Source organism: Chenopodium album, chromosome 26, assembly GCF_948465745.1.
Source record: "Chenopodium album chromosome 26, dcCheAlbu1.1, whole genome shotgun sequence".
Lineage (NCBI taxonomy): Eukaryota > Viridiplantae > Streptophyta > Magnoliopsida > Caryophyllales > Amaranthaceae > Chenopodium > Chenopodium album.
Window position 1 is genome coordinate 30,708,304 of NC_137859.1, and position 14,912 is coordinate 30,723,215.

Consider the following 14,912-nt stretch of genomic DNA (forward strand, 5'->3'; position numbering starts at 1 on the left):
TTATCAATATAATAATTTATAAGAGGTGTGAAGGGTTGAAGCTACGCATTGCAAAGTGTAAATAAAATTCAAAACATTGCAATAAAATGAGAGTAGGTGAAGTAAATTTTTAATAGAAATTGAGGATGTAAATGTTTGAGAAGATAGGGTCTGTTCACATTTACTGAACTAAGCTGAACTGAACTGAACTGATTGAAGCTGAACTGAACTGAACTAAACTGAACTAATTAAAATGAACTGAATAAAGCTGAAATGAATATTTTATGAGAAAAGAAAATGAGACGTTGAAATGAACTGCACTGAACTGATGGGAGCTGAACTGAACAGAACTGAAATTAAGTTGAAGTGAACAGGCCCATCATAGAATAATATAAGATTCATTAATGAAAGTACATATAAATTAAATCAAGTGAAAATTACAAAGCGAAAATTAAAAATTTCCTATTTCATGATATTTTTTTTTTGTTGCTCCTATTTCATGATATTATCTCTACTATATACTCCCTCAAATCCCATTTTATTTACACCATCTACCCATTTTCTGTAAGAGTTTTTTTGGGTTAAATGTTGCAAACAATAAGGGACGAAAAAAGTAAGTGGTCAAGGAGGGAGGAGTAGATAGTTGGTGTCCAAAACATGAACTACAAACAATATCTTCCTTCGCTATAAAAAATGATATATTCATCAAATATTCCTATACTATCAATAACCACTACAAGATATTATATCAAAGAGGACAGTTTAAATTTCCCTCTTAGGTTCAAATAAAGAGGGCGATTTTAAAATCGTCCCCAAGTCGCCCTATTAGCTTCTAAGGGCATACAAATTTTTCGCCCTCTTTGTTAAATATCAAAGAAGGCAAAAAATTTCGCCCTCTTTGATCAAAATCAAATAGGGAAAAATTTTTGCCCTCTTTGATTGAATCAAGCAAGACGAAAATTCTTTTTGCCCTCTATAAACAACTCAAACAAGTCAATTCATATTGCCCTCCTTGCTCAAAATTTACCCTATTTGATCAATTTTTAAAGGGCAAAATCAAAGTCGCACTCTTTATTCAATTTTTTTTGTTTTTTTTAAAAAAAATAATTCTAGGTGCTAATAGGCATAAATTTTCTATAATAGGTGCTGATAGGCATAAATTTTAATTTTGTCATTATATATACAAAAATATTAACCAAGTTTTCTATAATAGAAAATATTTAATAATATTTAATAATAGCAAAAATATACAAAAGTATTAACCAAGTTGTCTATCAAGCAATCTTCTCATCCTTGCAACCAGCCTTTTAGTGTCTTCCATCCCCAAAACATTGACTTGATCCCCTAACTGCAAACTTGACAAAACAGGATTTAAGTAAATTAATAAAGAAATACTAGAATATTACATTGCTACAAGCCTACAATACAGATGGTAGTTGCTATCAGACAGAGCATATAGGACTTCGTACATTACGAATGGCTTGGACCAAATCCCTTTTAAAAAAAATAAAATACTCATTGGGGGAGATATTTGTCTGATATACCCCATGCTAACAGTATAGGTTTATCCCAGCAGGAAAAACAATTATGCATATTAGCAATCTTATAACTGCACTTTCTAGATTCAGTCTGCTAGCTATTAGAATTGACTTTAAAGCTAGTTAACTTGAAACAGTACCTTCCAGATGCAATCCCTGTAGACTAGAGCAGAAAAATCATAAGACTAACCTTATCAAGTATAATGAAGAACTCTAGTCAACATCATAACTCCTTATACAAGACAGTTAATGTCTATATAAGCGACATAGCTGTAATTCTCAGATTCTTGTATGCAAATTATCCCACAAATACTCATTGAATCAAGATTATCCATATGAAAGGTGAGGAAATATTTTGTACAGGCCAGTAACTCACTGTCCATTATATTTACAATTAATCAAGGTCCTTTTAATCTTTGATAGATGGAAGTAAATAAGTAAAAGATGGGCATAATCAGTAAGTCAAACAACTGTTTTAGGATATATTGTGCAAATTGTAGTTTGACATAGGCAATCAACCTGACTTGACAACAGAGGTAAACAAGTTGGAAGAAACGGCAATGTAGGACGTTCTGTCATGTTTAGTACCATATATACATAAGAATAGTGAAATTCAAGGAAACATTCATGGCACAAGGCAATTTTATGCAAAGAGTGAGCTAGAAAATATCACCTCTATCAAGCATCAAGGCCAATCTTCTCCATGATTAACCGAAGCTTTTGTTCTAGGTCTTCTTATTTCTTCTTAGACGCTTCCAATTCAGCTCGCATCATATTATTTTCATTTTGTTCCAACTCAGCCCTTCCTATCTTTCCATCTTTAGACGACACCGCCGGGTGCCCTTTGCCTAAACCTCGGGCATAAACTGAACGATGTCCAAGAACCTTCACACAAGCTTCTTCAAGAGTAAGATTATCAACCCCCTTTTCACCTCATGCAACTCCCTTGATTCCTTGAACTTCTCCTCGGCCTCATTGTCAAACTTCCCATTTTTATGACTTACAAGATAAAACAAAGTCAGAATTTTAGTATAAAGAAAAACAAAGTGTTCGTGCATTAGACAAATATTCAATACACCTCTTTGACTTCTCCCATACTTTAAATACATGGGATCATCTTTAGCTTGGGATGAGGTGACATTTGAACTAGAACCATTGATTTCAGTGACCTCATTCTCATTTTTACAAGCTTGTGCCTCAAGTTCCTATCAAATCACATACACTTATTAATTTTAGCAAGATCAATCCATTAAGGAAAGTATTTCTGTTTTCTGATACAATCTGAAACTGTTTTCTGATACAATCCATTTCAGATAGTATTTCAGATATTCTGATACAATAAATCCATTTAGGAAACAATAATAATCAGAGCAATGTTTTCAGATACAATCCATTTCAGAGCAGGGAATTAGCAAAGTTGTTACAAAACTAAATAGTAATGCAGGAAAGTCTTAACATGGAACACTCAACAAGATTTATGATGTTTTCTCATTCATCATATAGATAAACAGAGCATGGATGACATAAGAATGTGTTTTATACCAACTATTGTCTAATGCAATACTAGTGTTAGATAGACATTTCATCTAGATCAAGTACCATATAAACTGAATCCTTTCCCAGTACATGAAAGAACAATCTGCTGCAAGCTTATATGAAGAAATAGTCAAATAATGCAAAACGCAGAAGTAGCAATAGCTATATATTCATCTTTATACTCACCAGTTCATGAATTATGCGAGCTGTTGATTTCGCACCACATGCATGCCGACTTGATCTTCTATGCAAGAGCATTTGCCCGATTTTTCTCACTCCTTTCCTAAAGGTTACAAAACAACATTTAGGATTAGTAAAGGGGTAGAAATGCCAATTGAAGAATTTTGATTACAAGAGCATTCCCATAACTTACCTTCTGATTAGGAGAGCTCCAATAGTTATAAACAAGCCACTTCCGTTGGTCAAGTTTTATTGAAGGTGGGCAAGCACGTTCCCCCTCTAATAAAGATTTGCGATTTGAAAAATAGTCGGCCTTCAACCTTTCTCTCCAATGCTTATAAAGGGTTGAGCATTGACTCTTTATTGCTTTGCGAATATGTGAACCTTCACCCAATTCGTACTTTGACTGCAAGAATAAAACAGAAAATAAATAGCAAAAATAAACAAGCATAAACTTCAACAAGGCAACATATACTATTCATCATATTCTAGCCTTTGCAAGATCAACACATACCTTAATCCTTGCATATAATCGACTACAATCCCGTCAGTCATATCACTCCATTTAAGAATATCAAGGGGGCAGATCTCCTTCACCCAATAAGCACACTCAGCAACAAATTAATTTGCACGCTTACCCATAACAGCTCCTAATGCTGGAGAAATATTAACCTTGAGCTTTCCGGGTTGAATGCTTTGCATTTTTGCAACTTTTTATACTTGAGTGCTCTACTTGGACCACAAAAGGGACACATTACACATATCAGCTAGATAACAGAAATATAAATAGAAAACAGATCAGAAAGCAGAACACATTACCTTTTGTTTTCTTAGGTTGTTTAGAGGTCGACCCAACAAACTCATTACTATTATTATTAGAATCTAATTGCGATGACGATGATTGAGTCTCCAGATTCATTTTTCTTCCTTCTATACCAACAAAATCTGGTTTAAAACCATAAATAGCAAAACAGAAAATAAATAGAAAATATAAATACTTCCTCCGTTAATGGTTATTTGCAACAAAGGGGTATTATTTGTGAGATATAAAATATTCCTTTGTTGCAAATAACCGTTGTTTCGGGTAGAAACAATGGGACCTTGCCGAAGGTCCAATAAGGTGGTGAAGACTGGGCTCGGTCCAAGTGATGATGGACCGAAGATTTCCTGCACAGCAAACACACGTAAACTAGCCTCGGGGGTGTTGCCGAGGAAGGCCCCTCCGATGCTAAAGTTAGTACAATGTGTAGAGAGAGAAAGCTATGCAAGAGAATTAATTGCTTGAGGCTTTTTGTGTATGTGAATGTGAATGTACAAATGTAATATTGATGGCTTTTATACCTTTGCACATATGGGAGAAATGGGCTTTGGCCCAATTGACTTGCCTTGTGGACTGATCTTGACTTTAGCATTATTTGGAGAGTTGAACCTTGACCCTGGGCTTTTAATTAGATCATTTAATGAGTAGGCCCAATTGGACTAAATTGGACCCAAACAACCGTTAACGGAGGAAGTAGAAAATTTAATCAGAAAACAGAAACTAGAAAACAGAAAATATAAAATATAAACAGAAAATATAAAATATAAACAGAAATATAGAGAGAAAATAGAAAATAAAAACATTTGCAGAAAATAAAACAGAAATAAAAGTTCAGAAGTTATGAAGTTCTGAACTTCTGATCCATGTATAAAAGTAGCATATTTTACATAAGTTTGTGATTAAAAAAAAGACAAAAGATGGAATAGCAACAAGTTTAGTCGCTGCCCGAGTCCAAATCATAATCATCATACTCTTCTTCTTCTTCTTCTTCCAAAATCTCATTCTCCTTTAATTTGACTCAAAATCAAATGAGTTCACTAACATAGAAAAGACATCATTTCTTCGTAAAATCTCATCATCTACATCATTCACTATTGAGTTAGGTATTCCTAATTCAACATCATCATTCTCATCATCATAACCACTATCATCAACAATTGGAAAATTGTAGAAGTTACGAGGAATTGTCTTAATAACGATTCTCCAATTTGGCTCATTGTGTGCCCTCACGTAATAGACTTGTCCAAGTTGGGATGCGGCAGTGGCGGATTAAGGGGTATATAGTGGGGTCCCTTGACCCCACTTGAATATTAAAAAAAAGGGAAATTCTCAATGGTACTCTTGAACTTTTTATTTTTCTCAATGGTAAACATCAAAAATTCAAATTATCTTTGGTAATCAGCTATTTATGTTATAAGTTCAATGGTGACATTAATGAGATTAATCTACAATGATAAGGCTAACCATAGTTAATTAAAGGCGAAATGACTAATATATCCTTGAAAAATAAGATTTTCTAATATTTTTTTAACAATTAAATTATTTAAAAAAAAAAAAAACACCAAACACAATTTCCCCCAGCCACCACAACCAGCGCACCGCTAGCCACCACCCACGCCTAGCCTCCATACCCCTTCCCTCAGACCCTCCGGCGTCGGCACCGGCGCCGCACGAACCACCAGCCCCCTCCCTACCCCCACAAAACTCTAAACCCTTAAGGCGGAACCTCAACCCTCGAAAAACCCCAATCAACAAGGCAACAATGGTGTCGAAAAACCTTAAACCCCAAATATCATCTGAAATTTCAATTTCGATGCCGACAAATCCCCAACAACCTCGTCGATCTTGACCTAGGGTTCGTGAAGTTAGCATTAGATTCATGTTACCGATTGCTGGCCGTCGCAGTTGTTGAACCGATTCGTTGAACCGCAAATTCGCTAGCCTGATTAGATCTTCATCGAAACCTAAAGCTGCTATAAATGGTGAAAATGATGAGTGATGGTGGGTGTGCTGTGAATGTTGAAATGATGATGATTTAATGATGATGATTATGGTGGGCACCGTGAAAAAAAGAAAGGAAATGTCGTTGGGGTCGCCGCCGGGGTCGTGGGTAACAGCTGCTGGGTTGGGGGAGGGGGAGAAGTGAGTGGGTTTTTTTTTTAAAAAATAAGGGTATTTTAGACATTCTCTTTTCCCTCCCTTCTAAAATATTAACCATGGTTAATATTTGTTTAAAATGCTTAACTAATGTTACCATTGTAATAGTTTTATAAATTATAGATTACCATAGATAATTTAATATTTTAGTGTTTACCATTGAGAAAAAAATAAATCTGATGAGTACCGTTGAGAATTTCCCAAAAAAAAATCTTATTAAATTATTTTTTTATATATCAAAATTACCTGTATTTTTAACCGAATGACCCCATAAAAATTTATCAAATGCATTTTAACCCCGTTAAATATTATTTCTGGATCCGCCACTGGGGATGCCATAGCAAATGGCTCATTGGTTTGTAAAAACCTTTTAGTGTTGACACTAATAGTGCCAAACTTGTCCCCTTTTATCCCTCGCCCCTCCGTATAAATATCGAACCAAACACATCTAAATAACACCACGATTGGTTCCTTATCCCCACCATTTGGAACATCATACTCCAATTCTATGACTTCTTTTAAAACCCCAAAAAAGTCTCTTTCTCCACTCTCTCCATCTCCTTTAACAACTACACTCCACTATTTTGCGTCTTTCGCCTTCTTTGACATTTTATTTTATTTAATTATTTTTTTTTGTGTGAAAACGATGCCCATTTACATAGTATCCGTGATAGCTTCTAACACTTTTACGACAACCTCGTGACAATGATAGTAACTCAGTTGTTACTATTGGATCTCCTTCCATATGAAGATTCCATATCTATGAAAATAAGTCATTATGGAGAGATTAAATTAGTATTAACACTTACAAACCATAACCTTAATCTTAACCTTAACATAAAGACATAACACTTACTCGTGATTGAAACCAATCAACTACACTTGGTTTTGGCCCACAAATAGAGGCATGCTCTCTGTTCATCATATACGTGTTCGTGATATTTCACATAATGATGAATTAATGATTAAAAGAATAAAAAGATTTGGATGATTTACTCCACAAATGGTTGTACTTCTGGACAATTCATAAGAACATATAATTGAGCTTGCTCCCAATCTAAGATGCTCAATTGCTTGAATGTTCTTCTACCTATTGGATTTCCCTTGTTTTGAAAAACTGATAGTTTAAACAATGGAGAATGATAATTCTTATCCAAGTCATTTCTACTCATGCGATTGAATTTTGTCTCAACAATACTTAAATATCTAGAGACGAAGGTAAGACATTCTTCCATTATACGGACATTAACTATAGAGCCTCCTGGTTGAGCTTTGTTAGTTGCAGTAGGCGGCTTCATGGTGTACATTCCCTTCAAGAAATAACCTTATTAAAGATGCCATAAATAAAACAATTTCACATATTAATGTAGATGAGCTATAAGATTACCTTTCAATAAATCGATATTGCCAACAATATTGCACTGGCCCAGTAAGCTTGGCCTCATTAGCCAAGTGGATTGGGAGGTGAACCATAATATCAAAGAATGATGGAACAAACACCTTTTCAAGCTTACAAAGAGTTATTGCTATAATCTTTTCCAATCGCTCCAACACATCAATTTTTAGAGTTTTGGAGCACAATTGCTTAAAAAACAAGCTTAGCTCAACCAAAGGTTCTAACACTTGCTTAGGCAAAATGCCTTGAAATGCCGGTGTAAGCAAATCTTGCATAAAAAAAAATGACAATCATGGCTCTTCATCATGTTCGAGATTTTTCCATCTTCTACATTTGCACATCGAGCTATGTTAGAAGAGTAACCATCTGGCACTTTAACCTTAGACAACCACTCCAATACTCTATGCCTTTCAAGCAATGTCAATTGATAAGGAGCTTTAGGAATGGCATATTTATCACCTATCTTGATAGGTCTCAATTTCTCATGCATGTTCAACTTCAACAAATCCTTTAGTACGTTCAAAGTGTCCTTTGTCTTATTAGGAATATCAAGTACAGTTGCTAAGATACTATCATAAATATTTTTTCAATATGCATCACATCTAAGTTATGCCTTACCAAAAGCTTACTCCAATAAGGGAGTCTAAGAAGGTACTAAACTTCTTCTATTGGCCAAACAAGTATCTTTTGGTTCTTTTTCTCTTCTTCCCAAATATCACATTCGGAACACCATCAAATGCTTCTACTATCTCATCCCCCAACAAAGGGATAGGAGGTGGTCATCTTTTTGTTTCTCCGTTAAATTATCCATTCTCCATCTATGATCAGGATCCAGCAAGAATCTACGATTAGGATCAAAGAATTCTTTCCTTCCAAGCTTCAATCCCTTGTGTGAGGTATCTATGTGACATGATGGACAAGCAAGTTTACAACAAGTACTCCAACCACACAAATTTCCATAAGCAGGAAAATCACTTATTGTCCGCAATAGGGTTGCCTTCATTGTAAAATTTTGGCAACTATGTGAATCATAAGTTTTCACCCCAACATCCCATAAAATAGTCACGGGGAATGACATGTATCACTTCTAGGTAGGGCTGGCAATCCCTGACCCGACCCGATAACCCGAACGAACCCGACCCGAAGTTACTGAGAGAAACCCGAACCCGACCCGATCCGAACCCGAATAACCCGAATTCGACCCGATTTGACCAAAATTTCATATTTCGTAATAATATTAAGTTTTACACTATTTTTGATTGTTTCTAAATATAACCCGAAATCGACCCGAAATCTGACCCGAACCCGACCCACCGACCCGAATTGCCACCCATACTTCTAGGTGCTGTCTTTTCCCTCATTTTTTTTACTTCTTATTATAATATATACTTTACGGATTTTTCACCAAATACCACTGAGTTAAAGCTTAATTCACCATATACCATAGAAAACTTTCTAATACAAAATATACTACTCAGTTTAACTAAAATGTCACAACATGCCATTAATGACTAACGGACGCTAACACCATTAGTCATTAAGGCTAATAAGGCCACGTGGCAACATATAATTGGTTCCCTTTTAATTTACTTAATTTTAAAATAATTATATAATTAATTATCAAGAAATTTAAAAATAATTATATATAAAAAAAACCAGCCATCCTTAGTCACCGCCGCCCTAAGCCTAGCCCCGACCCCCACCTCCGGTTGGCCGCCTGGTCCACATCCTAGCTCGCGGCGTCGCGGCGACCATCCCCCCTCCCGCCGGTGAGAATCTCAACCCAGCATCCTTTCCCTCCCGAATTCCAGCCACCACCTTAGCAATTTCCCTCTACCTCCCGATTCCCCAGCCAGTAGCCACCACCCCCTTAGCCCAAATCCCCAACCACCACATTAGCATAAATCTCCGGCCACCACCTTTGCAAGCAGCCTAAACCTTCTCCCATAAGTCGCCACAACCAAACTTGCCAAAAACCACCACCCTAAAACCCCAAAACACCAAAATCAAAACCCTCGATTTCGATTTTAGGGTTTCGCGTACGTGGTGGTTCATGAGGTGGAGACGGCACCGAGAGAGACGAATTAAATCGCCGACGCGAGGGAGGGGGTTTGGGTGCCAATTGGTGGTTAGGGAAGTGTTTTTCGAAGGAGAAAGGGGGTTTTTAGGGTGCGGACACGGTGGTTTTGATTTTGGTGTTTTGGTCGGATTTTAGAAGTGGAGTAGCACCGACGGGTGGTTGGATCTCGGTGGCGCGAGGGGTTTTGGTCGGATTTCAGACCGGCGTGGGGGTTCTGGTCGGATTCCGCTTTGGTGGGTGGTGGGTGGCTGGGGGACGTGGGTGGCTGGTTTTTTTTTAATTATGTTTTAAATTTTTTGATAATTAATTATATAATTATTTAAAATTAAGTAAATTAAAAGGGAACCAATTATATGTTGCCACGTGGCCTTATTAGCCTTAATGACTAACGGTGTTAGCGTTCGTTAGTCATTAATGGCATGTTGTGACATTTTAGTTAAACTGAGTGGTATATGGTATATTAGAAAGTTTTCTATGGTATATGGTGAATTAAGCTTTAACTCAGTGGTATTTGGTGAAAAATTCGAAAAATATATTATTATAGACACATAAAAATGTCTCCCCAAAACCAAACCAGATGATGAACAACCTTTCACCGCCATTATTGGTCGGGTTGAGTATTTAATCTTCGGAGTGCTTATATCCATATCCAATCCCAATACATTTTATAAACCAACCCAATTCCAAGCCCATTTCCCCAAACCATAACTTATTTTCCTCTTTTCGTGGCTTTAAACTAGAGATGTTCATGGACGGGACGACCCGCTAAGCCCGCCCAACCCGGCTCGCAAAAAAGGGGCTTGGACAACCATTTTTTAAAAAATTGGATTTTTGGGCGGGCTAGGCCCGGCCCGTTAATATAAATGGGCAGGTATGGAGAAGAAAATATGTGTCATGGGCTAGCCCGTCCGACCCGTATATAATAATAATAGTAATAGTAATAATAATAATAATAATAATAATAATAATTACAATAATAATAATAATAATATTTTAATAATTTTATTTAGTTAGTGTTATATTAAATAATAAAAATAATACTTTGTGTATTTAAGAAAATAAAATAATAAATACAAAGAGACTATAATGAACTATAAGCTTTTATTGGTTCCAATTATTTATTTTAATTTTATATTATGACATACTTTGTGTGTTTTTAATTTCTATTATAATTATTTGTGGATAAAATAATTTAAGACAACACTACCAAAATATTTTAGCACATGTAAATAATAAATTGATTAATTAGTGTTATAAAATAAAACAAAAATTTAAGACCCGTTTAGTAAGCGGGCATGGACAAAGTATAAGTCCGCATAAAAGGGTTCGGGCTTGATACATGAATCCCGTTGGACAAAAAAATAAGCATAAGCCCGCCCGGCCTGCTACCCGCCCAAGCCCTCAAATGATCACCTCTACTTTAAACCCAAAGTAATTCATTTCGTGTCCTTTAAAATCATTCATTTCGTGTCCTTTTTTATAAAAACGTTTAGAGCAGTTTATTTTGGTCCGTAATCTGGGTTCAACTATTGAATATTTGGATGGGGTTTGAAAAGAGATTTCCAACGATATATCATAAGCCCAAATCCGAGTTATAACGAATAAATTTTGGCCAAAATACTAAACTGAGTCTAAACCTAACCTAAGCCCACCTTACCTATGACCCAATGATCATGTGGAGGGTCCAAAGGCTTTAATATTATTCCTAAACCAATTAGGATTAATTGGAAGCTTCTATAAGTTTCTAAATGATCCTAACTATCAAAAAAAAGATTAAAGCATTTGAAATTGAATAAAACTTTTCTGTTTGAAAGTCCTAATTCTATTCAAATTGAAAGACGTTCAAAGATAGTCATATATTATTTTCGTGCTTCATAGTTTTTCTCTAAATCTTATATGGTTGGATAGCCCTTGAAATTATCTTTCCTATTATATATTATAATATTAATTCCGAGTTATAACGAAAAAAATATGAATGGAATACGAAACTTTATCCAAAACTGACACCGTCTCACTATTTCGGCCATATCTTTTATTCTACAAAATATTTCCAATTGGGTTAGAAAGTAGACTTCAAGATCTTTCCAACGGCATATCATTTATCTTATTTCGATTTCTATATCAAAAGATATGATAAAAACAAAAACCGCAAAAACTGCTGTCTATCGCAAGAATTTTATTCCGATTCGAACTCTATCTTTTCTTGATTCCTCGACCCTCTTTTTTCCCTATAAATAGAGGTCATATCTCCCTTTTTTTAATCATCAACAAGCTTGATCACCAAATCATTCTCTCTTCCTCTCTTCTACACCAATAATCATTCTTTTCTGTCTCTCTCTCTCTCATATTCTAAGCCTCAAACCTATATTCTTAATTACACCATTCTTCCCTTAAGCACTCTAAGAAGTCCATACTTGACCCGAGGTTTCGTCCTTAAAACAAGGCGTGAAAGGTATAATTAATTGAGGGTTCGGACCAAACCAACTCTACTTTTATTTAATTTATTTTAAATTTGATTTATATTTTTATTGAAGTTACTAACAATTTATTCATGATGTGGCAATTTAAAGGAACGCGCGGAATGTGAGTAATTAATTTAATTAATTTTATTTTATATTGCTAGTATCATGATTATTATTATTATTTGATTTGACTAACGCTATTATTGTTGAATTGCTTCCAATATTAATGTTTATTCTATTGTTATTATGATCACCATATTGCATGTTTAATTTAAAGGGAATATGTAATTGAAAATCACGCCTAATAAGATAATTTGGACAACCAGATGAGTGTCATTTATGGAACTCATTTGATCTCTTTTAGGATGATTTTCATTCCATTTTGTAGTTCTTTTCCTTAGTTTTTCTTAGTTTTGCTCTCTATTTTGTTAGTTTGTGCTTTTTGTAGTTAGTTTCCTTGTTTGTGCATTTCTTTGTTTATTTGTTCTTTTTCCCTTTTATTTGTTTGTTTTCGTTTGTTTTCAGGTTATGATCGTGTTTCCAAGGATTCCCGAGCCTTCATCTTACATTTCTCATCAAGTTGGATGCCTTGTGTTCGCTTTTTGGAGCTTTAAGTTAGAAGGAACGCATGGAGCAAGTCAAGAGATCGGTGCACGTATGTGGTGGGGGCATCATCTTTGCCACAAACCCACCAAAATATCCATTTCAAGACTACCTACCTTGGTGTTCATCATTATCACCAAGACGAGCGCACGAGGTTGAGCTAGGACGAAGAAGGGGAAGCATGTTCTGCCACCAGGTGTGGGCGTGCCCGAGCAGGGTGCGGCTGCGCACCTGGGTGGTGCGGCTGCGCATCAGCTAGGTGCGGCCGCACCTACCTGGGTTCCCTGTTCCGTACCCTTTTTCGTGCGCCCGCACCGCCTGGGGTCTCTTTTTGGACGATCTAACCAACTCTTCTTTTGTATCTTTCTTATATATAGTATTTCCTTCTATTTTTAGAGGGAGAATCAATGGGAGAATTATTAGAGAACTTTTGAGATCATATTTTAGAGGTAGAAACTCTAGGTTTTTAGAGAGAGAAATTCATGGTTAATTGTTGATGATTCAAGATTTCTTCATTTCATTTGACCTTTGATTAAGTATTGTAAGGATTACTCTTCTTTGATTCAATATATAGTTTAATCTTAGTTGATTTCATTTGTTTTTCATATGCTTGGTTAATTGTTTTAGTTTGATTGATATTTGATTGATTTTGTTTTATTGATTTTAGATTGCTTGATATGATGTTGGTAAATGTGTTGATTAGTTTTGTTTTGATCTTAATTACCATGACTAGTGAGTAGATTACTTGCTAGGGTAATGGTGAAGCATGTATGAGTAATGGATTAGTGCTAATTGGGGATAATTGATGGAGTTGATAGTGTGATTAAAGTTGGTTGATGATCTTGTGCATGTGTGTTATTAATCAAAGATTGGCCAACTTTGATTGTTGCACTAGATTGCATTGTAAGTTCACGTTGATACGGGCCATTGATTTGTGGCATGTATTTACACGATTGAGGTGTCTTTTGATGTTTCCTAGCTAGAGTTTATCATAGTTGACGCTAGTTAGACCTCTAGGAGAATAGCTTGATATGCTCTATTGGTTGCATGATTGATCTTCCCTCACATTGTTTGACTTAGCCAATTTGACCTCCCAATTAGTCAATTCCATTATGAATGCATGTGGATCCTAGCCCTAGTGCTTATCACAATTCATTTCTTCAAGTTTATTTGCCGAGTTTGTCCTAGTTAGAATTCACAACCCTACATATAGACTTCGGAATAGCTTGACTATAGACGATAGGCAATAGCTCACCATTCCTTTGGGTTCGACACTTGACTTACCATATACTAGTATAGGGTTGGTTGAGTGTTTATAAATTTTTTTTGACCGTTGGGGAGGGTAGATAACGACCTACGTTCCACATCGTTGTCAAAATGGCGCCGTTGCCGGGGAATGGTGTCGTGATTGTGTATTGTTGTTGAGTCCATTCCATCTATTTCAAAAACACAAAAAGATTTTATTTCTTTCTTTTAGGCTACACTTGTAGCCGTGTTACTAACAATTTCTTTTGAGATTTTGCATGCATAGTAGGACTCGAAATAGACCTTTAGTTCCTTTGGATCCGAAAATTGAAAGAACTCTTTCACGAAGAAGGATAGCCAATCGATCTTTGAGCCTAAGTTCCTCAAGTGAAGAAGAGTTTGAGGAAGAAGAGCAAGAGCAAGGCATGGGAGAGATTCTAAGAGTACCTTTGAAGGAGTTGGGCATTCCCGGTGCATATAGGTTTGAGAGTGGCATTGCTCCACCTACAACACCGGCGAACGATTTTGAAATAAGACCGGCCATGATTACCTTGATAGAACGGAGGCAATTTAGTGGTGCCAAGAGTGAAAGCCCGTTGACTCACCTAAAAGAATTTGAGAAGTATTGTAATACCATTGAGGTGAACGACATTTCTCAAGAGTTCATTCGGCTATAGTTGTTTCCCTTTTCTCTTATTGGTCGTGCTTTAGAGTGGTTGGATAAAGAGGTTAAGCCCAATTCGCTTAGAACATGGGATGATGTCACTAGAGCTTTCTTGTCTCGCTTTTACCCCCAAAAGAAGACGGCGGAGGCTAGGGCATTAATCCAAGGATTCAAGCAAAGACCTAATGAGAATCTCTATGAAGCATGGGAGAGGTACAAGGAGTACCAAAGAGAGTGTCCACATCATGGGAT

At 36.0% G+C, this 14,912-nt stretch overlaps 1 long non-coding RNA gene and 1 other non-coding gene across 4 annotated transcripts; both read right to left on the minus strand.

Annotated features, from left to right (window-relative positions):
* Positions 1-1,035: 1,035 nt before the first annotated feature.
* Positions 1,036-5,231, minus strand: LOC145617765 (uncharacterized). Of its 3 annotated transcripts, XR_014107780.1 has the most exons (7): positions 4,053-5,231; positions 3,748-3,962; positions 3,427-3,639; positions 3,240-3,336; positions 2,616-2,722; positions 2,191-2,516; positions 1,036-1,327 (listed from the first exon to the last, which is right to left on the minus strand). It is a non-coding gene; the product is annotated as an uncharacterized LOC145617765 (long non-coding RNA). The 3 variants fall into 3 exon arrangements; XR_014107782.1 differs by lacking the exon at positions 2,616-2,722 and having other exon boundaries at positions 1,039-1,334; positions 4,053-5,219; XR_014107781.1 differs by lacking the exon at positions 2,616-2,722 and having other exon boundaries at positions 1,044-1,327; positions 4,053-5,218.
* A 9,575-nt stretch (positions 5,232-14,806) lies between these two features.
* Positions 14,807-14,912, minus strand: LOC145618709 (small nucleolar RNA R71). The gene has a single exon (XR_014107975.1). It is a non-coding gene; the product is annotated as a small nucleolar RNA R71 (small nucleolar RNA).